The following is a 25,294-nucleotide window of genomic DNA, read 5'->3' on the forward strand; positions in this document are numbered from 1 at the left end:
TTGTTCATGCTTTACTAACATATATTGCTTCTGTGTATGTGTTAGCGAAACAGTAACATAACATAGATACAATTATAAATAAAATAAAACTTGAAAGAAACTTGTTATGTCATCATGCTACTACCAAATACGAGTTAATTACAAATGGTATGTTAATTTAATTTTCCTTTTTGAACGTTAATTTTACAATTTCAAACTTTCAAGATGTACATATAACAAAATTTTGAAAATATTATGAAAATTTAAAGATCTTCAGTATTAAGATTTTAAATTATGTACAACATTTCATATATCACATTAGTATTTATACTTTATTATATGATATATATATATATATATATATATATATATATATATATATATATATATATATATATATATAAAGAAAGATATGTAAGACACTTACCAATTGTTTTTATGTTTATCCATTTATTATACCAGATTTATGATGAAGATTTTTGTTCTTGATTCTTAATACGAAAGCTTTGGTTGCCATTATTTTACAAATACTTATAAGATTGTTAAAAAAATAATTTCAATCAAATGGTTCAAGGCTAAATCGTGAACATAATCACTTTCCTTATAAGTATTTCAAGCACTCTCTATATTGTCTTAGAGTTGGAATGCAAGAATACCCAGGATAATTCAGCCTTTTATTGAATAAAAAATTATCATATCGGAATCTTTTGTAAAACTTTATAAATAAAAAAATTAAGTTAAAAAATAGATACCTCATCAATTTTCACTGAGGGTAATAAAACGGGTTTGGTCCACCAAACATTTCTATTTTGTCCGCAATTTTTTTGCGAAACGGGTCAAGGTTTTAGGCTCACATCCTCTAGCATGTTCCCCCTACCCCGCCCTTTTTTTTATGGAATGAGCAGTAACATAATCTTTTTACAGTTTTTAGGCTTTAAATGTGCTTTTTTTTTTGTGTATGCCCCGGCCTAAAGTTGATCTCTGTTTTAGAGAAAGAGACAAGTTGTCATATTAACGGAGAGGTATCTCTACTATTCCACCACAAACATTTTTGTACGTAACGGAAAAGGGTTCTTTTCATAAGAGATGGACCTTACTTGGATAAAGCAAGTATACCAGTCACAATCTCTTGAATGAAAGAACAGTTTTTCAACCATCAGGGAAGGACAACAGCCTAGATAAAAATTAACAGAGCATGCCTCTTACATCACCTAAATGGGAAAATGATTTGATAATGTTTGTGTTTTTGAATGTGGTGTAATAGAAGAAATGTCTCTTCCATAGAGAAGAATCATGTCTCATATTTGGAGAGAAGATTTGAATTTTGAGTGTCTTGTATAATGCCCAAGATTGAGGGTATTGAGACTGACTCTATTTGGAGATGTCTCCATTGAGGGTTATTTTTACTGGAAGATTTTTATGTGTTATGTACGAAGCCCAGAATTGAGGCTGACTCTCTTAGGAATATACTTTGAAATTTTGAATTATTTCTGTCTTGTATGAAGCCCAAGACTGAAGTTGACTCAGAGGGGATACTCTATTGAGTGGAGACTGTTTCTGGCTTGTATGAAGCCCAAGTTTAAGGCTGACTTGACTGAGGAATGAATTTGAAAATTGTACTTTGAGACAGTTGAAACTTGAAAGATCATGTTTTGGTATCTTGTACAAAGCCCAAGATTGAGGCTGACACAGCTGGGACACAACTTTGAAGATGAGTTATTACTGTCTTGTATGAAGCCCAAGACTGAAGCTGAATCTGAGAGTGAAACACTCTACTGAATTTGGATTTTTTACTGTCTTGTACAAAGCCCAAGATTGAGGCTGACTTACTAAGGAGAAAAGTTCTGAAAGGGTGAACTTTTGGAGTTTTTAGAGACCGTGAATGACTCTATTTTCTGTTTTGTACAAAGCCCAAGATTGAGGCTGAGTTTACTGGGGATGACTGAGAGTTGAGACTTTCCATATCTCTTTCTTTGCAGGGGAAAGACTCAATATAAAGATTGGGTGAACACTTGAGTGATTGTGATTGGATGATTTAAGAATTGGGTTCTTACAGGTGTTGGCTAAAGGGAGCTATGTCCAATTCTACGCATTTAGGAAACCTGAAGGGTCCTTGTATACAAGCTCAAGAGGAAGCTAAGGGAAATGCTTTTAAGAATCCTGTGGGTCCTTGTATTGTGAGCCCAAGAGGAGGCTAGTCGAGGGTTCTCGAGGGTCCTTGTTGTAGCACAAGAGAAAGCTATGTTGGTCTGACCTTATTTGGCTATAAGCAAGAGATAAGAGGTTTCATTGGGAAATAATCCTCTTTGGGTGGATGTGCCCTATTGTTTGATCTAAGGGTTTCAAGATGTTTCATCGGGAATAATTCATCTTGTGGGATGAGAAATGATCGCGACTTAGTGTGTCTATAGATTTGTGACTGCAAGTGCACAGTCGTATCGTGTAGCTTTAAAGATTATCGAACCCAAAGACTAATAATCAACCTACCGTTATCTAATGTTGCGGTGTAAATCTAAGGCTAATGATGTTTGGTTAACAACTAAGGGGAAACGAAGTGATTTAATAAAGTCTAAAATTAATTAATGGGAAACACCGATATGTAATTATCTAACTTCAGGTATTCAGTAACTTATTGGCATTTTGTTCCTAATGTTACAAATCTTTTTTTCAGTGAAATTTATTTGTTTAAAAATCTTTATCTCACACTCTCGTGTTTATTGACTCCGACTACAGAATTGAACCAAAATGAGCGCTCTCGGTGTATCACTTAGCACTTCAAAAATGCTTTTTGAAAAAAAATAAAATTCAGTTAATCTTAAAGCGCTCTCGCTGTATTCAAAACTAACGTTTCATTCTCACTGTCTAGTTAAAATTGCAGACTCTCGTTCTTATTAATTTTAACCTCTATGTTGCTTTTACTCTCGTAATAAACAGTTATAATATTTAAATTAAGAATCGAACAAGAAAACAGATTTGATTGTAAAAATATATTTATGCCAATTCCTTACTGAATTCATTCGTTTAAGATTACATATCGGTATTAATATGTTTAGCTAGACATGGTATAAATAGAAGTTCCAGAATAATAATAATTAGCAGGCATAAACTCAGGCATAATAACTGAAATAAAAATTAATATCAGAAGCATGTAAATTTAAAAACCTAGAAATTAAATTGACGGTTGAAATAAGCTTTGAGTATCAGACGCAAATCCTCCACAGACCGGTAGGCTTTTGCTTCTTTATCTCTCGGAAAACAAACCAATTGCAGAAAAAATAAATGGACTGAATAGTAAACCTAGATCTTATTTCTGGAAGTTTAAAAACAAACTAAGGGGCTTTTGATTTCCGGTGTAGAAATCAAAAGCTGAAACAGGAATGGAAATTGAAAAGAAAACTGGAAAATAAAATGCTTGAACTCAAATCAAATTTCTGGGTGAAAAACGGCAAACGACAGGAGAACCTAATCAAGTTGGTTTCTTCTCCCTATATAGTTGTAGGATGCAGTTGCTGAAGAGAGAATTTAGGGGAGAGTGGGCTGAGTCGCGGTGCTGAAGAATAGCGGAGTTGCTGAAGAGTTGCTGAAGAAACGGAGCAGTTTGACACATTCTGGACTGAAGACTGAAAACGCAAGTGGGACGGGTGTCCCTTTGGTGAGGGACGGGTGTCCCCACCAATTTCTTTCTCTTCCATGCACGTGGGACGGGTGTCCCTTTGGTGAGGGACGGGTGTCCCCACCAATTTCTTCCTCTTCTACGTAGCACGTGGGACGGGTGTTCCCTTGGTGAGGGACGGGTGTCCCCACCACTTTCTATTTTTTTTTCTTTCTTCTTCTATTTCTCTTCTTCTATATTTTTCTTCTTCAATATTTTTCTTCTTCTTTCCGGTTATTTCTCGCAAAATGCTATGCGTTTCACTAGAACTCGAAATAAATTAAATACCTGCAATAAGATAAAAATACCAGCATAATACTAAAATAAAATAATATAATTAATTAAAATAAGGACATAATCTATGTTAATTAAATCAAATAATACGGTGTATTTTCGTGTTATCAAACTCCCCTATACTTGAACATTTGCTTGTCCTCAAGCAAATAATCATTAAAAGAGATGGACAATACAGATTAAATGCAAGCTCACGGCACACCTCGAGTTGTATTACAAAATGTTATTGTTAGAATATCATGAGATAAATCTCAACATCAAAAATACAGTAACGACACTAGACAACTCCGCCATATGCATACCAATCTGAATCATGCTATTATAGCTAATCCTTTATCTTTTTTTTCTGCTTGTTTCACCCATTTTCATTCAAGCGCAACCACATTAAGCCCACTATCTTATCACGCACATAGTAGAGTAACCGGTTAGTGACTATGATCCTTTTAAGCACGGAGTTCTAGCACAGTTACATAGACTACTCCTTCTATTTACTCAACTGCAGGTTATGGGGGATCGAACCGTAGTTCGCCCTACCAAGTTCAATACTAGATAACATTTGAACCAACCAACAATGAGTTTCTTAAATTAGAATTTTAAGGTTGTGCGGCCGTTGGGTTAAATGACTGGGTGAGGGTCACCTAACTTAATTGGTACATTCCCTAGAGCATGGAATATTATTTTCATAAATTATAAGGATCATTCACTTATATTCATCGATTCTCTACGTAGTTTGTGTTTAAGACGGTGCTGACTGCTCAAGGTTACTTTAAACTAAAGTTTAAGGGTTCGGTATAATAGGTACTCAATTCGGTCCTGTATACTCGGGGGTCTTAGAGTGTCGAGACGGTAATAATATTGTCTCAATTTCACTCAAGTTTCTAACATATCTTAAAGATGAGTAACCTTCGTACTTTCGGGCGTGTAGAGCTATGCATCTAATCATGCTAAAAAAATTTGTTATGGCTCAAGAAATTGAGGAATTAAAAATAAACACGAAAATTTCCATATGTAAGATTAAATAAACATAAACCTTTTTATTGAAAAGGAAATGCGACAATAGAGAAAATAAAAGAGACATAGAATTTCCTTCCCCCACACTTAAAACATGCATTGTCCTCAATGCAACAAGGCATACAAAAAGACGACCTCCTACTCTTCATTTTGTTCTTGTGTCATTCGTCGTCCTCTTGTGCGAACCCTTCTACGCCTACCAGAGTCGGAAGGTTCATCGGATTGTTGGAAATAGTTATGAACATCGTCCACACGAAGTGACAACGTATGCATTTCATCGCTCAATCCCGTTATCCAGTTTGACACTTCTTGGTAATTTTGGTGATGCTGAGTTTGAAATTGTTGTACCATTTGCAACATTTCATTGTGTCTTTGAGTTGATAGCGCATTTTGTTGCAAAATGGCGTCGTAGATGGAATTCATAGTAATTTTCTGAGGGGCGTTTCCAGGTACCCTTTGTGGAGGATGATAAAATGGTGGAAGGTTCTCGGGCACTTGTTCATGTTCTTGGTCAGGAGCAGGTGCATCAAGCGTAAAGCGCCATCTTGACATATGTTTAACGTCAATACGATCAAGACAAGGAAGAATGACGCTCTCCACTTTTCTGCCATTAACAACCAAATTGAATCTGCCATCTGCTCTTGGATAAATCAAGTGAGAACCTCTACAATAGGCTAGATCAAGAGCTTGTGCGGGCATGGCAAGATGAGAGATGGTCGCTAGCTCATCATTTAAGCCCAAAGCGATTGCTAACGAAGTAATGAGACCACCAAAAATAAAAGGGATAGTTTCTTTTGTGTAAATACATGTGAAAATGTGGTCAAGGAGAAAAGGTGCCGCATTGACTTTTCTTCCGGAGAGCGAGCAAAACAAAAAGAACATCTCAGTTTGGTTTACTTTGTTGTTGTTTGTTCGGCCAAAAATGGTGTACGCCAAGACGCGATTAAAGTATCGGAAAGCTGGATTTTGGATGCGTGTAGCGTATAGGTCCTTCCATCCTTCGGTCGCCTCACCGGTTAGATTTTGCTAGAGGCTAAATCCTAAGGCTTCCCAGTGTCCTCCAGGTGCACGAATTTCACAAAGAGCATCTTCCCCTCTTTTGAATTGTAACAATTCGACCAAGCGGTCGTGCCCTACGGAATATTCACGATTAAACATTCTGAACCGTGCTATTCCAAAGGTTTCAGGATCATCTGATGAGCTTGAATAAATAAAGGAACTTAAGAATTCAAGCACGAGCGGTTCATAAGTTGGGTCCTTGCTGGAGTAGAGGTCGGAGAGACCAACTTGGTTAAGCATCCAAAGCACACTATCGAGTAGACCCGGTGTTTCTAGACAATCCACGTATGCGTATTTTGTCGGAGTGACAGAGCGTTGGTAGAATTCCATGTATTTGTCACGTTGATCTCCTCCACCATTGGGTCGAAAAGTGATTTGGGATAAATCAGGAGGTGGTCGAAAAATTTTGTTTTGGCTTCTAATTCTAGTGTTCATAATGGAAGAGATTTTTTTAAGGCTTTATATGGTTATTTAGAAATTGAGGAAATTTATGGATAGAGAGTGGGTTTTCAATGAAGGAGTTGGAAAGGGTGATTGTTACTGGAAAAGGGAAGAGAGAAAGGTTGAGAGAAATTTAGAGTTTTGGAAGATGAAGAAAAATATAGGAAGAGAAATAGTGGGGTGGTGTATTAAAGTGTGGAATAAAAGGAATAGGTGGAGGGAGGAAGAAAACGTGTGAGAGGGAGTGAATGAGGTGAGTGAAAAAATCAAATGGGAGTAAATATTATGCAGAGAAATTAATTTGTGTTGTGCATACATGTGTTATGTGTTGGTGAGACGTTATTATTTGTTGACAAAAAGTAAAAGTAAATGTGGTCCAATTAAATTGCACGCAAGATGTTGCATAAGACAAGAAAATTGGAAAGAGGAAAGAAGAAAAGACAAGAGAGAAAAGAAAGGTCACGTGGGAGAGAAGAAAAGAAGAGAGTGAGGGACGGGTGTCCCTGGTGTGTGTGAAGAGTGGACGGTGGTCCCTTGGGTGGGGGACGGGTGTCCCAATTTTTTATTTATATATTTGCTTGCAACGAATAAACAAAAAAGGTGCCCCTTGTTGGATGAAGGGACGGTGGTCCCTTGAGTGAGGGCGGGGGTCCCTATCCAAAAATATATAATGCTGAGCAGTGCATGTTGTTTTATAAGTGCTATGTCAACATGTTTCAGACTGTCCTATGCATAATAAAGATTCCTCTACTTTTCAGACTATATTTCTCAGGTTATAACATTAGATCACAGAGTCACATGCACAAGTTAAAATTCATAGCTATTTTGACTAACACAGTAGCAAATTTGGAACATAAAAATATAAACTCTATTGACTGGTTATGTGATATATCAGTAGTGTATCCAATTTAATATAGTTAGTTCAGTCAATTTTAATAGCACATAGAGAGCCTAAGAATTCAAAATAGGTAGCAGATATTTGTACTATGTGTTATTTCAGTGCCTCTCCATATTCAAACCAGATTGTGTAAGATATATTGAATGGCAATAATGTTGCAGACAATATACACAAAATAGTACATCAAACACATATCAAACCAAACTGGACAAAATAAACTGAACAGGTAAAATAATGCGGCAATAACACAGATAATATTAAACCATTCAGCTAAAAATCAAAATGAAATGAAACGAAATTGCTGAATTGTATTACTTAACGGAAACAAAAATACTGAAAGTTAAAATTCCAAAAATTAAAATTACTGATACTGAAAGTTAGAATAATAATTCCTAGAATACTAAAAATTGAAGAAATAAATTACTAAAAGCGGAAAAATCTAATTTTCTTTCCCCTACACTTAGAGTAAACAATGTCCACACTGTTTTAGTGTCGAGGGTCCGAAAAAATAAAAATCTCAAAAGGACAATTCAGCCACTTTTCGGTGAAAAGAAGTGCTGATACAAGTGATCCATCTGCTCCGTGACGATATCCATAAAACCGTGAAAGTCCGTACGCAAGGTGGCGAACTCGCCGCGTAGGCCTTCAATCTGAGCCTCTAAATTAGCTATAGCGGTAGTAAAGTCAGGAGGCGGAGGCGAGGGTCCAACATTAATTGGAGCAGCAGAGTGAGCAGAGACAGGAGATGCATCAGGTGAAACAATAGAACGATCAGGGGGAGGTTCATTATAATAGTGAGGAGGAGTCTCGGGATCATAATCAGCTGGGATGTCATATATTTGAGGTGTTTCAGGTGAGGGAGGTGTAGGTGGGTGATTCAGGTCAAAAAGCCAGTTGTTTCTGTCGTGGACACTCGTGATAGGGTTAGGTAAAACAAACTGGTACACACTATGATGGTTAATGAACAATTCAAACTCAAGTGGTCCAAGGTCGCCTATCAGGTGAGTGTTGAAACAAAAAACGGATATTCATAGGTCGAATACCGCCATAAGGATTTAATCCTAGAAGTGGTTGACGCATACCTACGGCATTGGCTATCATGGTAACTAGGCCTCCTATAAGGATAGGTGTGTGAGGAGTGTCTATGATACAGGTAAAATTGGCTACCATAAAGGTAGCCGCATTTACAGGACGACCTTGTGAAGCGCAGAACATAATGAAAAGCTTATCACGGGATACCAAGGAAATGTGTTGCTCTTTTCCAAATAGGGTATGGGCTAGGATCTTATAGAAATACCTAATAGCAGGGTTATGGATGCTCTCAGAGTACATATCTTTAGGTTCAGGGTTGTAGTTACCAGTTATACTACCCCAGAAATAGTCAAGCTCACGGTACTGGAGAAGCTCCTCTTGGATGACAGTGAATACATCAGGGCCACTAGGAAAACCTAAAAGGTTAGCAAACTCGCTATGGGTAAAGCGGTAATCAAGACCAAACATCCTAAACCGGATCAAGCCACGGTTAAATCCTAGACCATGGTTAGGCAAGTAGTTCAAAGAACTCAGGAAATCAAGGGTAATCCTACGGTAGGTACTAAATCTCCTCCTAATGGGGGAAGTATCTCAACCTATCTGGTGTAACCAACACATCACACTCTCTCTAATGCCTAAGGCATTCATAGCACGGTCATTAGCATAAATGGTGGGTGTCATATCTCTATCGACTAAGTCCTCAAAACTCCTCCTCTGACCTCGTCCCCTGAATGTGATACTCATATAATGTACTCGTGCCATTACTACACCCAGTCACTAGCTAAAAATGTAAATTAGCCTGAAATTAGAGTAAATTATATAAATAACTAGTTAGCAATGGCCAAATGCCTTTTTGAGTAAAAAAAAAAGGAAAAATAAGAAAAACAAAATGAAATAGAAATAAGAAAAAAAATTAAATTGAAATAAATACTTTAAATAATAATAATAAAATTACGCAAAAATTTAAAGATAAAGAAAAACATAAAAATGATGGGTTGTCTCCCACGAAGCGCTTTGTTTAATGTTGCAAGCTCGACATAATTTTAGTAATCAATTAGTCGTTTGATTCAGCCAGTGGGTGTAAAAGCTTCAGACTAGCGAAATAATCTTTATTTTCAATGCAGTGGTAGTGTTTCAAACGTTGCCCATTTACGATAAATGGGTCACTAGACTTACTTTTAATTTCTACGGCGCCACTTGGGAAAACTTTAGTGACTTCGAAAGGGCCAGACCACCTAGAATGTAATTTTCCGGGAAAGAGTTTAAGTCGTGAATTAAATAGGAGTACTATGTCTCCTTCGTTGAATTCTTTCCTAGAAATGCGTTTATCATGCCATTTTTTCGTTTTTTCTTTGTAGATCTTAGCATTCTCGTAAGCGTCTAATCTAAGGTCTTCTAGTTCGTTTATATCAAGGATTCTCTTTTCTCCAGCAGCAGAGTAATTTAAATTTAGGAACTTAATAGCCCAATAAGCTTTATGCTCTAATTCTACCGGAAGATGACATGATTTTCCATAGACTAATTTGAAGGGTGTGGTTCCTATGGGTGTTTTAAAAGCAGTTCGATATGCCCACAACGCTTCATGTAACTTAGAAGACCAATCTTTCCTAGATGTGGCAACAGTTTTCTCGAGTATTTCTTTAATTTGTCTGTTTGAAACTTCCACTTGGCCACTCGTTTGTGGGTGGTATGGTGTTGCTACACGGTGCTTAACTCCATATTTTACTAAGAGTTTCTTGAAGATTTTGGAAATGAAGTGGGAGCCTCCGTCACTGATGACGAGTCTTGGCACACCAAATCTTGGAAAGATTATGTTCTTGAAAAGCTTAATCATAACTCGTGTGTCATTTGTTGGAGAGGTTATAGCCTCGATCCATTTGGACATGTAATCCACAGCTACGAGTATGTACTTATTACCAAAAGAAGATGGAAAGGGTCCCATGAAGTCGATTCCCCAAACATCGAAAACTTCTACTTCTAGGATGCTTTTTTGAGGCATTTCATCGCGTCGGGAAATGTTTCCGGTGCGTTGGCAGTGGTCACAGTTTAAAACAATGATGTGCACATCTTTCCATAAATTAGGCCAATAAAAACCAGATTGTAGGATTTTCGCACATGTTTTAGATGTGCTTGAGTGACCTCCATAAGGTGCGGCATGTCAGTGATCTATTATGCTTTCGATTTCTTCTTCGGGCACGCAACGACAGAAGATTCCGTCAGATCCTCTTTTAAAAAGGAGAGGTTCATCCCAGTAGTATTGCTTAAGGTCGTGGAAAAACTTTTTCTTTTGTTGATAGGTTAGATCAGGTGGAAGAACACCAGCGGCTAGGTAGTTTACGAAATCTGCATACCAAGGTGCAGCAGAGTGAGCTAAAGCCACTTCTACTAAGTTGTTGGACTCAATGGTTGGATGGTATGGTTCTATTTCATTAGCTTCCAACTGAGCAATGAGTCTTTCGTAAGGGAAATCATCATTGATTGGTACTTGTTCGGGTTTCAGATTTTCGAGTCGAGAAAGATGATCGGCTACGACATTTTCGGTTCCCTTTTTGTCTTTAATTTCTAAATAGAATTCTTGTAATAAAAGGATCCATCTTAATAATCTCGGGTTGGCGTCTTTCTTAGTTAGAAGGTACCTAATAGCGGCATGGTCAGTGTATATGATGATTTTGGCTCCCACCAGGTAGGAGCGGAATTTGTCTAACGCGAACACAACTGCTAATAGTTCCTTTTCTGTTATGGCGTAATTCATTTGGGCTTCATCTAGGGTTTTACTCGCATAGTATATGACATGGAGTTTCTTATCTTTTCGTTGGCCTAGAACAGCACCTACAACATAATCGCTTGCGTTGCACATTATTTCGAAGGGTTCACTCCAGTCAGGAGGTTGCATAATCGGCGCAGAGATTAGTGCTTGTTTAAGTGTTTGAAACGCTTCAGCGCATTTGTCGTTAAAGATGAATTCATCATCTTTCATCAGTAACTCAGTTAAGGGCTTGGTTATTTTAGAGAAATCTTTAATAAAACGTCGGTAAAAACCGGCGTGTCCTAGAAAGCTTCTTATTTCTCTAACGGTTTTGGGAGGTTGAAGGTTTTCAATAATTTCAATTTTTGCCTTATCCACTTCGATTCCTCTATCGGACACGATGTGTCCAAGTACGATTCCTTGTCGAACCATGAAGTGGCATTTTTCCCAATTGAGTACCAGATTTACGCTTACGCATCGTTTGAGTACTAATTCAAGATTTTATAAACAGCCTTCAAAACTTTCTCCACAGACAGAGAAGTCATCCATGAATACTTCCATCATTCCATCAAGGAAATCAGCGAAGATTGCCATCATGCATCTTTGGAAGGTTGCGGGTGCATTGCAGAGTCCAAAGGGCATTCGTCTATAAGCGAACGTACCATAAGGACATGTAAATGTGGTATTCTCTTGGTCATCGGGGTGGATAGGAATTTGGAAAATTCCAGAGTATCCATCTAGATAACAGAAATGCGAGTGTTTGGCCAAGCGCTTAAGCATTTGATCTATGAACGGTAAAGGGAAATGATCTTTGCGAGTGGCTTTGTTTAACTTCCTATAATCGATGCACATTCTCCATCCAATTTGAGTGCGTTGTGCTACAAACTCGCCTTTTGCGTTGGTTACAACAGTAACTCCTCATTTCTTAGGTACGACATGAACAGGGCTAACTCATTTACTATCGGATATAGGATATATGATTCCGGCTTCTAATAGTTTTTGAATTTCCTTTTTAACAACATCGCTCATGATGGGATTTATTCGTCTCTGATGCTCTCTAGAGGTTTTACAATCTTCTTCGAGCATAATGCGGTGCATACAGAGAGAAGGACTTATTCCTTTCAGATCTGAGATGTTATACCCTAGAACGGTTGGGTATCTTCTTAGGACAGTGAGTAACTTTTCGGTTTCGGTTCTTCCTAAATTGGCATTAACTATGACAGGTCGTTTAAGTTCTTCGTCCAGGAATTCGTACCTTAGATTAGTAGGTAATGTTTTAAGTTCTATAGTAGGTTTCTTAGGTCCAGGTATAGGATCAGGAGTTAATGCTAGACATTCACTTAGGTGGTTATATTGATATTCCCCATGCCAGTTATTGTCTTCAAGAATAGGCGGTATAGGAATTCTTAGGATTTCGGTTTCCTCTGGTGGTTCGGACTTTATTTCCTTTACACACTCATCAATGATGTCAACAAAATAGCATGTATCAACTACAGAAAGTGCTTTGAGGAATTGAGAAAAAATGAGTTCAATCTTCTCTTCTCCAACTTCGACGGTAATCTTCCCTCGTTTCACATCGGTGATGGCACCAGCAGTGGCTAAGAAAGGTCTTCCCAATATGATAGGAATGTTTGAGTCTTCTTGAATATCCATAATGATGAAATCTGTGGGAATATAGAATTGACCTATCCTAACGGGAATGTTTTCTAGCATACCTACAGGATACTTAACAGAGCGATCAGCTAATTGCAAGGTTATTCTAGTTGGTCTTGATTCTCCTAATTTAAGCTTTTCACAAATCGAAAGCGGCATTAAGCTCACGCTAGCTCCTAAATCGCAGAGTGCTTTGTCTATGACAAATTTTCCTATGACACAGGGTATAGAAAAACTACTAGGGTCTTTCAACTTAGGTGGCATATTATTTTGGATAATAGCGCTACATTCCGCAGTAAGCATCACTGTCTCATTATCCTCAAGTTTCTTCTTGTTGGACAACATCTCTTTAAGAAATTTGGCATAAGAGGGCATTTGTGTTATGGCTTCTATAAAGGGTATTGTTATATTTAATTGCTTCGGAAGTTCCACGAATTTCTTAAATTGTCCTTCAGTTTTAGATTTAGCTAATCTTTAAGGAAAAGGAATAGGTGGCTTATACGGTGATGGAGGTACATATGGTTTTGCCTTTTCAGCTTCATCTCTAGCTACGGTTTCTGGCTCAGTAGGTTTATCTACTTCATCATTGCTTTGTGCCTTATCAGTTTCCTTATCCTTTTGTTGAGACATTGGTTTAGTTTGGATTCTAGGATCTATTGGTCCATGATATTCAGTTCCACTTCGTAATGTAATGGCATTAGCATGACCTTTCGGGTTAGGTTGTGGTTGACCATGATGTGGGCAGAGTCTAAGCATATCCTTGTATCTCTCCCAAGCTTCAAAAAGTGATTCGTTGTCTTTTTGAGTAAATCCGTTGATTTGGCCTCTCAGCATCGCGGTCTTACTAGGTGGAAAATATCTTACCAAGAAGACCTTTTTCAGTTCGTCCCATGTAGTTATGGAATTTGAAGGTAAGGATTGGAGTCAAGCTCTGGCTCTATCTCTCAGAGAGAATGGGAAAAGACGTAATCTAATAGCTTCGGGACTAATGCCATTGGCTTTCACTGTGTCGGCATATTGCACGAACACGGATAAATGGAGATTTGGATCGTCAATTGAGCTTCCAGAAAATTGATTTTGTTGCACGGCTTGCAACAATGACGGTTTAAGCTCGAATTTGTTTGCCTCGATGGCAGAAGCAGCAATACTTGAGTGCGGTTCAGCTCGAGAATGAGCAGCGTACTCCTTAAGCGGTCGGTTAACTAGTTCACCCATGTCTAGTTTTGGAGTTGTTTCTTCAGGAATGGGAATCAACTCTTCGGGAATTGGAATCGGGTCTACCTCAGGAAGTTTGTGGAGTCGACGTCTTATGTTAACAAAACGTTCGATTTCGTTGATTCGTTGTATTAATTCCCCTCCTTGTAAACTAGTATTTGGCATACAATCGTTTGAAGAAAGGAAAAGTGTTGCCTTAGTCTATACGGTTCAACAGCGGAGTTACGATATTGACTAAATTAGTCCCCGGCAACGGCGCCAAAAACTTGATCGTGACTTAGTGTGTCTATAGATTCGTGACTACAAGTGCACAGTCATATCGCGTAGCTTTAAAGATTATCGAACCCAAAGGACTAATAATCAACCTACCGTTATCTAATGTTGCGGTGTAAATCTAAGGCTAATGATGTTTGGTTAACGACTAAAGGGAAACGAAGTGATTTAATAAAGTCTAAAATTCATTAATGGGAAACACCGGTATGTAATTATCAAACTTCAGGTATTCGGTAACTTATTGGCATTTCGTTCCTAATGTTACAAATCTTTTTTCAGTGAAATTTATTTGTTTAAAAATCTTTATCTCACACTCTCGTGTTTATTGACTCCGACTACAGAATTGAACCTAAATGAGCGCTCTCGCTGTATCACTTAACACTTCAAAAATGCTTTTTGAAAAAAAATAAAATCCAGTTAATCTTAAAGCTCTCTCGCTGTATTCAAAACTAACGTTTCATTCTCACTGTCTAGTTAAAATTGCAAACTCCCGTTCTTATTAATTTTAACCTCTATATTGCTTTTACTCTCGTAATAAACAGTTATAATATTTAAATTAAGAATCGAACAAGAAAACAGATTTGATTGTAAAAATATATTTATGCCAATTCGTTACTGAATTCATTCGTTTAAGATTACATACCGGTATTAATATGTTTAGCTAGACATGGTATAAATAGCAGTTCCAGAATAATAATAATAATAATAATAATAATAATAATAAGCAGGCATAAACTCAGGCATAATAACTCAAATAAAAATTAATATCAGAAGCATGTAAATTTAAAAACCTGGAAATTAAATTGACGGTTGAAATAAGCTTTGAGTATCAGACGCAAATCCTCCACAGACCGGTAGGCTTTTGCTTCTTTATCTCTCGGAAAACAAACCAATTGCAGAAGAAATAAATGGACTGAATAGCAAACCTAGATCTAATTCTGGAAGTTTAAAAACAAACTAAGGGCTTTTGATTTCTGGTGTAGAAATCAAAAGCTGAAACAGAAATGGAAATTGAAAAGAAAACTGGAAAATAAAATGCTTGAACTCAAATCAAATTTCTGGGTGAAAAACGGCAAACGACGGGAGAACCTAATCAAGTTGGTTTCTTCTCCCTATATAGTTGTAGGATGCAGTTGCTGAAGAGAGAATTTAGGGGAGAGTGGGCTGAGTCGCGGTGCTGAAGAATAGCGTAGTTGCTGAAGAGTTGCTGAAGAAACGGAGCAGTTTGACACATTCTGGACTGAAGACTGAAAACGCAAGTGGGACGGGTGTCCCTTTGGTGAGGGACGGGTGTCCCCACCAATTTCTTTCTCTTCCATGCACGTGGGACGGGTGTCCCTTTGGCGAGGGACGGGTGTCCCCACCAATTTCTTCCTCTTCTACGTAGCACGTGGGACGGGTGTTCCCTTGGTGAGGGACGGGTGTCCCCACCACTTTCTATTTTTTTTCTTTCTTCTTCTATTTCTCTTCTTCTATATTTTTCTTCTTCAATATTTTTCTTCTTCTTTCCGGTAATTTCTCGCAAAATGCTATGCTTTTCACTCGAACTCGAAATAAATTAAATACCTACCATAAGATAAGAATACCAGCATAATACTAAAATAAAATAATATAATTAATTAAAATAAGGACATAATCTATGTTAATTAAATCAAATAATACGGTGTATTTTCGTGTTATCAAGAAACTATGTTGTCTAATTATGAGAGGCTACACCAGTAAGTAATCCTCAATCCCAGTCATAGTCCTATAATATATATATATATATATATATATATATATATATATATATATATATATATATATATATATATATATATACACAGTTTATATTTGACAAATATACAACAAGTATAACAGATATGATGAAATATAACAGTTATAACAAGTATACAGTGAATGAATGATGAACAGTTATTTGATTATGAATGAATGCATAGGAATGTTTTTTTTGATGTTTTTTAGATGTTTTATGAAATGTTTTAGAAAAGAAAAGAAAGGTGTTGAGTCTTACACTCTAATAGAGGCCCATTGAAAGGTATTTACAGAAAACGGTTTGGAACTTATAACTCAAGGAGAGGCCGAATGGTCTAAGAGCAGTTTCACCGGAAATAATGCTCCTCTTAGTACCAGAGTTGTCAAAGATGTGGGTTTTATACTTTAATAAAATCCCATTGAAATTGGATAAAAACAGATGAGGAGTTTATTTGAAAACAGTTGAATGTTTTAATTGAAAGTAGTTGAATGAAAGAAATGAAAAGGGATGGGACTTACACTCTATTAGAGGCCCAGAAGATTTATTTACTGTATGAACAAAAAGGTGTTGGGTCTTATACTGTAATAGAGGCCCAAGAATTTGAGATGAGAAAGAAGGGATGGGACTTATACTCAAGGATACACCCTATGGTCTAAGAGTAGTTTCACTGGGAATAATGCTCCTCTTAGTACTAGATTTGTAAAAGATGTTTTGAAAACAAATGAAAATATTTACAAAAAAAGGTTTGGAACTTACAACTCATGGAGAGGCTCATTATTTGAATGAAAGGAAGTGTTTTGAAATTTCTCTTTCTTTTTTTAAGGGGGTTTTGTTGATTGAAAACCCTAAGCGGCTGTTTATCGAGATTTTTGTAAAAACAATTTTGAATGACCAAGACAGACTAATTAAGGTAAGAAATGTTATCTACACCTATTTAAGACCAAAGAGATTAGGTTTTATTCACCAGGTTATTTGAAATTGATTAGGTTTTGAAAAATCAAAGGAAAACTTATTTTAAAAATATTAAAAAATACTAAAAAAAGTATCACTTTTAAACCTAATAAAAATATATCAAATGAATAATATTTTTGTGATTTTTTTGCATAATCATAAAATATATATGTGATAAATGAAGAGTGTGTGAAAAATTATTTGAAAATAATTAATTTTGATAGGTTAATAATTATATGAAGTTTGTGAAAAAAATGAAAGAAAATAGTAGTAAAAATTAGGTTTGGTCTTGTAAGGGCTTGAACCCACGCCCTTGGGGTTCACAACACAAAACCTAGCCAACTGAGCCACGCGCTCACTCTGTTTAACACATGACTTCATTTTATTATATTTTAAAATGTTTCATAGATTCAAAAAAAGGCGCCATGGTCGTCTTCAACCTCAAGCTTCCCTAAAAAATTTGAATTTCTAACTCCCTCAATTCTCAACCAAACGCAAAGATTTAAACATGGATTTTGCTCATTTTTTAACAAGGAATACGATGGTGATCTTAGAATTCATTTATTTTTAGTGTAGCTTAAGAATTTTTGTATGAACACGAAGAACCCTAATTCTAAAATTTCAATATGAAATCGTGTATATGCATGATTTGGTTCAATTAATTGAGGGTTAATGATCCTTATAAATGCATAAACATGATAGGAACTTGTTTTAACATTTATCATGCATGGATAATAGAGTTTGAAGTTGAGCCTAATAACCTTAAAGTGAGAATCGGGTATCTTGATATGGATGTTCTTGTTGCAAGATTTTGATCTGGGAAGCTTCTATGATGATCATGGAAGGTGTTTGGATGCTCCAATTAGGATGAGACCTCCTAGATAGCTCTGCTCAACCTTAAATGCATAAGCTTCAAGTTGAAAATGGAGATGCTGATTCGGATGTTACAGAACCCCAACACGAGCTTGGATGACTTCCACATGATGTGTATAATGTGTAGGAATGCTCACTTTCAAGGGGTTTCCTTTGATTTGGAGAACTCACTTCTTCATGCCATAAGAAACTTGAAAAATGAGAAAATTAGGGAGAAATTAAGAAAGCAAGGATTAAAGTTTCTTTGGTGTGATTTTGAATGAGAATGAGCTCTCTATTTATAGGCAAATGAAATGAGATAGCATTGAGAGCAATGAGATTGAGTTTGAACAACTTGGTGGAATATTCCAATCATGTAACGATGAGTTTTTTGGCTATGGTTTGATTCTAATCTTCTAGCTTCTCAATTCCCTAACTATGAGTTTGATTCAGATTATATGACGTAATTAAATTGGTATTTTGGTGATTAACTTGATTAATCATCATTTGCTAATGATTTCAAAAAAGTAATCATTACTTTTTCACATGGCAAGTGAAAATTATGGTACTTTGATATTCTTTTGTAATGATCTAAAACTATACCAATTGCCCTTGGTTGATGACAATGCATTAACATGTGCATAATTGGTGAAGAGTTTGTGAAAATTTGGTTAAGGGCAAAACTAGTTATGCATAAAACTAGTTTTATGGTGCCTTCTTTGGAAAATCACAGCTTCTTGCTCAAGTAAGATCCAATCATATTCTAAGACTTTTTGGAATGCTTAGATGATGTAATTCAACTTTCTTGGTAATGGCTTGAAAGAATTCTTCTTGGATCAATGTGAAAAAGTGACTTAGAAGTTGGTGAAAAAGTTGATAAAAAGGACTTAGAAAATTTTTCCAAGTGTTGGAAAAAACTTCACCAATCCATATCTTTCAAATGGTTGACTTTTTGAGAAACAATTATATGTGACAAAGTAGTAGATCTTGGTTTTCTCTTCAAAATGAGCTTTGGTTGAGAAAAATTGGTCAAGGGATGAGAAAGTTATGACTTTTCAAAGTTTGAATGAAGAATATGTAATTCTTCATAAAAAAGTCAAACCCTAAAATGTTGACTTTTGATTCTTGATCAATTTTCTTGATTTCTCTTGATCAAATGGCTTCAATAATCATATGTGAATTTGATCCTTATAAGTCCATAGTTGACTAAATTTCTTAAAAGTCAAAGGTGATCTTGAATAGTTGGCTTTTCCAGATGAACTAAAATCTTCTGGATTTCAACTGAGGTATTTTCACCTAACCAAATGAGTGATATGAGTGACTCATAATGGATTTTTATAGATTGTTGAGCCACGATTTGACCCATGGGATTATGTCTTGATCAAAAGTCAACTTCCTAGGTGAATTAGGTCAAAAACCCTAATTGTGGACCAGATGAAATTGGGAGTTGTTGAACTTGAATTGAAGTACATCTTGGCTTGGACATTGATGTGGGAATAGTTTGAGGATGATTGAGCTCTTTGAATCATGTTTTACAGCTTCAAGGGTATTCCCAAGTGAAAGCCTTGATTTTAGTCCTTGATGAACTCAAAACCCTAATCTGGTGCCTTTGAGGGACTTGAGGCTTGAAGCCCTGAGATTGGAGATCATATGTAGTTGAATGAAGCATCTTGAGCCCTATGATTGTTTTGAGGATCATTTCCATCTTTGATTAATCCTTTGCCTAAAAATCCTGGTTTGAAACCCTAATTAGAGTACTTTGTAAACGAGTGACTGCGCTGGGTATCTGTTTTGAGTTGATGGAGTATGTGAGGTGACATATGATGTGACATCTTAGGGGGGTCAAATATTTGGGTATGACACATGGCAATTAATTTGAAATGGTTTATAGGAAGGATTTTGTAAACAAATTAAGAGATAGCATACAAACTTATCACAATCACAATGGAAACAATATCATGCAAATAACTCAAAACAATAAATAAATGAATTTAAAAAATGCTATGAAATTAAAATCTTAAGAAAACTTTTGGTAAAATGAATGGAACTTCAAATAGCTTCTAATGGCAGCACGATTAATCTGATCCAAGCTTACAATATAAACTCCTAAGAACTATGGAGTAGTAGTTCCCTAATGTGAGAAATCACCACTTTTTAAGAGTATTTTTTTGCTTGAAACTAAGAACAAAAATTTCATAAAACTCAAAGTAAAACTTGGCTTTATTTAGTTTTCTATAATCAATGCACATTCGTCAACCAGTTTCAACTCGTTTTGCCATGGATTCACCCTTTTCATTCTTAACCACAATTACAACTCCTTTCTTAGGTACCACATGTATTAGGTTGACCCATTGGCTATCTGAAATAAGATAGATAATTCCAGCATCAAGTAGTTTCAGCACTTCTTTCCTGACTACATCAATCATGAGTATAGGTGGTGCAAAAATTTTATAACCTCTGTATCCGGAGGGTTTTTCATTTCAAATTCCTTAACGCACTCGTCAATGATGTCTATAAAACAACAAGTGTCATCTATAGCAGGCGCTTTCATAAACATGGAAAGAATAAATTCAATTTTCTCTTCACCTACTTCGAAAGTAAGCTTTCCTCCTTTGACATTGATTATTGCACCTGTTGTAGCTAAAAAGGGCCTGCCTAAAAGAATTGGGATACTTTAGTCTTCTTTTATATCCATCACTACGAAGTCTGTAGGGATGTATAGTTTACCAATCCTTACTGGGATGTTTTCTAGGATTCCTATTGGATATTTAACCAAGTGATCTGTTAACAATAGGGACATCCTAGTGGGTTTTAGGCTACCTAGGTTTAATCTCTCTCTAATGGAGAGTGACATTAATCTAAGACTAGATTTTAAATCGCATAGTGCTTTATCAATCACAAACTTGCCGATAAAATAGGGAATGGAGAAACTCCCTGAGTCTTTTAGTTTCAGAGGAATTTTGTTTGGGAGGATGGCGCTACATTTTTCGGTGAATGCCACTGTGCTATCATCCTCTAGCTTTCTTTTGTTAGATAGGATTTCCTTAAGAAAATTAACATAGGAGGGCATTTGGATGATGACCTCTGAGAAAGGGATAGTAATGTGAAGTTGCTTTAAATATTCTACAAACTTCTTAAATTGGACATCGGTTTTAGATTTGGCTAACCTTTGAGGGTAAGGAATGGGTGGCTTATATGGAGGTGGAGATATATATGGTGTTTCTTTCTCAACTGCCTTTTTTATCTTTGGGTGCTTACCCATCAATATTTTCTGGTTCTCTTGCATGAGCATTTTTAGTCACCTTCTCTTTGCAAGTTGTTTGATCTATTCACTCGTGTGGACATTTTGGTTCAAAAACTCCTTGTTTTGTTGAGATTGGGATGCAATGAAATTTTGCATCATTAGCTTTAGGTTAGACTTTTTAGGTGCATTAAGAGCAACAGAGAGTTCCAATCAGAAGGTGACATTCAACAATGGTGTGTCCAAGAATACCCCGGACTTCACATTTTGGAGTGACAACATCTACGGTGGCCACGAGAGTTATGATTAGATTATCTATCTTTTGGGTAAGGGCATCCATTTTGGCATTGATGTGGTATATGCCATTGAATTCGTACATACCACCCATAGGTTGGGACTTCTCTACAGGAGTACGATCGCTTCCCTATTGATAGTAGTTTTGGGCCATATTTTCTATGAGCTCGTAAGCTTCCTGAAAGGGTTTGTCCATTAATGTGCCACCAGTTGTAGTGTCTATGGTCATTCTTGTTTTATACAAAAGACCATTATAAAAGGTAGGTATAAACAACCATTATTCTAACCCGAGACGTGAACAGAGTCTCATTATGTCCTTATATCTCTCCCAAGCCTCAAAAAGTGACTCGCCGTATTTCTGTCTACAACTGTTTATCTGGCTTCTTACCATACCGGTTTTTCTTGGAGGGAAATATCATGCTAATAAAGTTTTTTCAGTTGGTCCCATGTAGTGATGGAACCTGAAGGTAGGGATTGTAGCTAGGCTCTGGCTGTAACAACCCGAATTTTATTATTTGACTAATTAAATTAAATAAGGATTTATTTATTTAATTTGGACGAAGTTTGATAATTAATTGGATCGTCGGTGTTATTGAGAAACGTGTTCGGATTATTAGGTGAAGTTGGAATTTATTCGGTTAATCGAAGAATTAATAAAGTGGAATATGTAGAGAAATAATATTAGAAATAATATTATTATTGGATTTTATTTATTTGAGATAAAGTTGGATTTAATTGGATTAATCGGAAAATAATATTAAGGGTAATAATATTATTTGTTGGAGCATAATTATTTATTTGACTACTCTATTTTATCAATTGGGCCTAATTAGTTAGGAAGTGGAATTATATGGGTTAAGCCCAATATGAATAATATAGTAAGGGTTGGAAGAGTAGAGGTATCATAACTTTGTTCATTTGCAAAAGAAGAGGAGAAAGGAGACTAAGAGAAGAAGAAAGGGGAAGAACAACAAGGGGCAAAAGATAGGGTTTGAAGCACATTGAAGAGGTAAGGGGGAGAATCCTTATTATTATGGGTTAGTATGATTAGATCAATGGTATATTAACATGATTAGACTTTTGTGTAGAAAATAGAAATATAACTTGAATTAATGTGATATGTTGTGCGAATGGAAATATGGAAAATGAAGAAAACTAGGGAAATGAGATGCTGCTGGACGGCAACTGGGCATTGACGAATAGCATTGTTTCGTTCGTAGGCTAGTCATTGCGTGCAGTGACTTTGTTCTTGGCTTGGCTGTTACATAATTGTGTGCTAACATTCTATTTTCTATGTGTGCATAATATCAATCAATAAAAATATACATAATATATATAATGATATATATGAGAAATGGAACACCCACTTAAGACTTATTTTTTTTGGGTTCAAGCTTTTTCATCATGTGCTGTTTATTTGTTCTCTATTGTTCATAAATGTGCTCTGTTTTCATGTTAGTGTTATGGTAATTGTTTCATGTTTGATACTGTTCCTTAAGAAATATATAATGGTATATATTACAGAAATGGAAATTAAAACTAATTAAGAAGTAGAACAAAATACACTAAAAACAGTCTCGTTTTGGTCGAAATAGCCGAATTAAACGGTATAATTAGTTGTTCGAAATTTGATAAAATTTTACGTGATAGCTAAGTTTAATTAGTAGATTAGCGTAGTGGTGTTAATTTGTTGAAATTGTGATATTTTACGAATCGACCGAAATTGTGTTTTATTTAAATATTCTTTATAAATAAATTATAACAATTTAATAGAATTGCCAATAGAGTTGTTAGAGTTGTCAATAGAGTTGTTAGAGTTGACAATAAATTGTCAGAGTTGTTTTGAGTTATTAAGAGTCATACTTTTATTTGTTTTGCTTAATTTTGACATGTTTAGAGTTGTTAGTGCATGATTGTGATAATTGATTATGTGCATTATGTTGTTGTAATAAGTGTACGAGTGAACAATTGATTATGTGCATTGATGTCGTAATGCTATGTGTATGAGTTTGGTAATTGATTATGTACACTTGGTGCTGTAGCGATATTTGTATTAGTTGATAATTGAGAATGGGTGATGTTTGAATACGTAATTGGTTAAATGCGGGAATATGTGATAATTATGGCTATGTGTATAATTGAGAATATATTATTGAGATATTATACTCTTATACTTGGTGTATGCTTAATATATGTGAATTATGATTAGCATTAATTTTATGATTAGGCAAGTGTAATGCATTCCTATAATTGTTGACTTAACCATTGTATCTCATTATACTTTCTTCATAATGGTTTGTATTCTCACCCTTCTGTTTTAATGTTGCCCTCGTTTGGTGACATGCAGGTTCTAGAGTTTAGTAGCTCATGCGTAATCTAGCCGGAGATTCTTCCGTGTTTGTTGGATATTAGGTAGTGAGTCGAAGCTCTGGTCATGTAACACTGGGTAGACTAGTCGTGTTGAACTCATGTTTCTATTTGGTTATGTATTATGTTATGACTCGAGAACCTGTTTATTTGGCTACTTGTTGTTGAGAGGCTTTTAAGCCAAATATTCTGATTATGGTTTATTTTGTTGAGATGATTATTGAGATATGATCATGGTATGGGACATGAATCATTTTATGAAATACATGAGTATTTTAGTATTTTCCGCTGTGAATGCATATTCTGTGTGAATTGTAATTAAATGTATAGGTGTTATTTGAAATGACCAGGTGTATTGTGTATTGTAGATAAATGCTGTCGGTTTTTAAAAGCTTTTAGTTTTTGAAAACGTCGATGTGACGCCCTTTTGAATTATATGCATGCTTATTCTTTGATTATATGCTTATTTATTTTGGGGTATAAAAGGGGTGTTACATTAGTGGTATCAGAGCATGGTCGACCAGTTGGTCAATAGTCGTTAATGTTGTCTAATCCTGTTGTATTTGATTTGTGTATCTGACACAATCGATACTGTTTTGTCTGTTTGGTTGTTGGATGTCTTAGGACAATGGCTGCAGGAACGAATGGTAACATTAATGTTGAGGCAGTGATGAGGTGGACTGTTGCGATTGGACAAGCGCCACAAGAGAGTGTCGGTTATGGAGGAAAGGAAGAGTTTCGTGCTTTTGGAGATTTCTAAAGGTGCAATCCACCGATCTTTGAAGGAGAGTATGGACCGAACAAAGCACAAGCATGGATGAGAGAAATTGAGAAGATCCTTCAAGTCGTGAGTTGCACTGATGTACATAAAGTACGGTTTGGTACTCACATGCTGACAAAAGGAGCTGACGATTGGTGGAGTAATACTGTGCGGAGATTTGAAAGAGAAGGTATTGAAGTTACTTGGACTCTTTTCCGTGATGCATTTTTGGAAAACTATTTTCTAGAAGATGTGCGTGGAAAGAAAGAAATGAGGTTTCTAAAGTTGAAGCGAGGAAGAGGACAATCCAGCAGGAAACCATATGATGACAAGAGAGAACAATCTGATTTTGGAAAGAAGCTAAGTGGGGGAGGAACTTCTACTCCACTTAAGTGCTTCGGATGTTGTATTGAAGGTCATTGTGCCGTTAATTGTGATAGGACTCCTGTGATGGTCATAAAGCACACAAGTGTAGAATTGGTTTGAGTGTCATTTGTTACAATTGTGGTAAGCGAGGTCACATTAGTACCAAATGTGATAAGCCAAAGAAAGAGTAAGCGAAAGGAAAAGCATTTGCGTTGCCTGGTGCTGAGACCACTGCTAAATAGAGGTTAATCTGAGGTACGTATTTTATTATTGATGATGGTGCAACGTATTCTTTCGTTTCTTTGGATTGTGGTGTGAGATTGGATCTTGTTTTATCTGTTATGCATAGAAGTATGGTTATTGATACAACTGTTGTGGTTTTGTTTCTACTTCTTTTGCGTGTCTGAATTATCCGTGGAGCATCTTGGTAGAGATTTTGGGATTGATTTAGTTT

General features: G+C 36.1%; 1 non-coding gene across 1 annotated transcript; it reads left to right on the top strand.

The window, feature by feature from the left end:
- The first annotated feature begins 13,492 nt into the window (after window positions 1-13,492).
- LOC131628234 (small nucleolar RNA R71) lies at window positions 13,493-13,599 on the top strand. Its single transcript, XR_009291700.1, has one exon. It is a non-coding gene; the product is annotated as a small nucleolar RNA R71 (small nucleolar RNA).
- Window positions 13,600-25,294: the final 11,695 nt, after the last annotated feature.

Source organism: Vicia villosa, unplaced genomic scaffold (assembly GCF_029867415.1).
Source record: "Vicia villosa cultivar HV-30 ecotype Madison, WI unplaced genomic scaffold, Vvil1.0 ctg.000434F_1_1, whole genome shotgun sequence".
In the NCBI taxonomy this organism is placed as follows: Eukaryota; Viridiplantae; Streptophyta; class Magnoliopsida; order Fabales; family Fabaceae; genus Vicia; species Vicia villosa.